This window comes from Marmota marmota, unplaced genomic scaffold (genome assembly GCF_001458135.2).
Source record: "Marmota marmota marmota unplaced genomic scaffold, marMar, whole genome shotgun sequence".
Lineage (NCBI taxonomy): Eukaryota > Metazoa > Chordata > Mammalia > Rodentia > Sciuridae > Marmota > Marmota marmota.
Window position 1 is genome coordinate 14,104,160 of NW_026000093.1, and position 1,423 is coordinate 14,105,582.

Here is a 1,423-nt window from a genome sequence, read left to right on the forward strand (position 1 = left end):
TATATATATATAATTTGTACACACAGTTTTAGTTGTAGATGGACACAATAACTTTATTTTATTTATGTGGTGCTGAGGATCGAACCAAGTGCCTCACACATGCTAGACAAGTGCTTTTACCACTGAGCCCCAGCCTCAGCCCATAATCCTCAATTTTTTTTTTGAGCTACTGAGTACAATTCCCATTTTTTTAAAAAGGGTGTGACATGGCCAGGATCACATGAGGCTCCAAGTCCAGTGATGACTCATAATTTTTGTCTATGAGGTTCACTGGACTAGTTAAAACATTATACCAGGTTACTTACCTTTGTAAGCTTCAGCTATAAAATGTAGAGAGTTTAACTATTATTAAGTTCTGACTTCAAGGTATTATGTTGGGTGGGAGCATTGCAACTTGAATAAAGTGGGTGTGGCAAAAAGATAGGAAAACAGATCTCACTAATCCTATACTAGGTATGGGTTTGAGAGCCTTGAAACATGGGTGCCTCCAGGGAGTGCCTTCCAGTGTCAATGCTAAGCTTTCTATTTTAGTCAGCTTTTTTTGCTGCTGCAACCAAAGATCTGACAAGAACAATTTTAGGAGGAAAACTTTATTTGGGGTTCACAGTTTCAGATGTCTCATTGCACAGATGGCCGACTCCATTGCTCTGGGCGTGAGGTGATGCAGAACATCATGGTGGAAAGGTGTGGAGAAGAAAAGAAGCTAAGGACATGGCAAACAAAAAGCGGAGACAGAGAGAGAACAAAACAAAACTCTGCTTATCAGGCACAAAATATAAATTCTAACAGCATGCCCTCAGTGACTCTCTCCTCCAGACTACATTTACCACTCAGTTGATCCATATCAATGGATTACTCCACTGATTGTTAAGACTCTCATAACCCAATCATTTCACCTCTAAACTTTGTTGCATTTTCTCACACATGAGCTTTTAGGGGTTAACCTTGTATCTAAACCATGACATCCCTTTTTAAAAAAAAAAGTGAATGAGAAGTGATACAGTTCATTTTGAGGAGTATATTTCCACTTGAAAAATGTAGAAAGGCAGTTACTACAGAGAAGCACCATGTGCATTATAAAATAACCTTAGGGGAAGATGGCGGCGAGGGGAGTGCATTACCCCCGTGTGCTGCTTCACTGTGTGGGAGTATGACAAGTCAGGAAGGCTAAAGGATATCTTGTTAGGAATTTCCAGCAATAGTGGGGTGCTCCGGAACCTGGAGGAAGGATTTCCATCGCATGAGGAACGGCTACGGGGACTCAAACGCGAGAGGTTTGTCGCACGGAGGGTAACACGGCTTATTCAGCAAATCGCCCCGAGGCTAGAGTCTGCAGCCCGCGCTGGGATAGAGACGCAGGGTTACAGCGCTGCAGTTTCTGCCAGCCGTGCAAGCACCGTACTCAGGGCTGAATTCTGGGTTC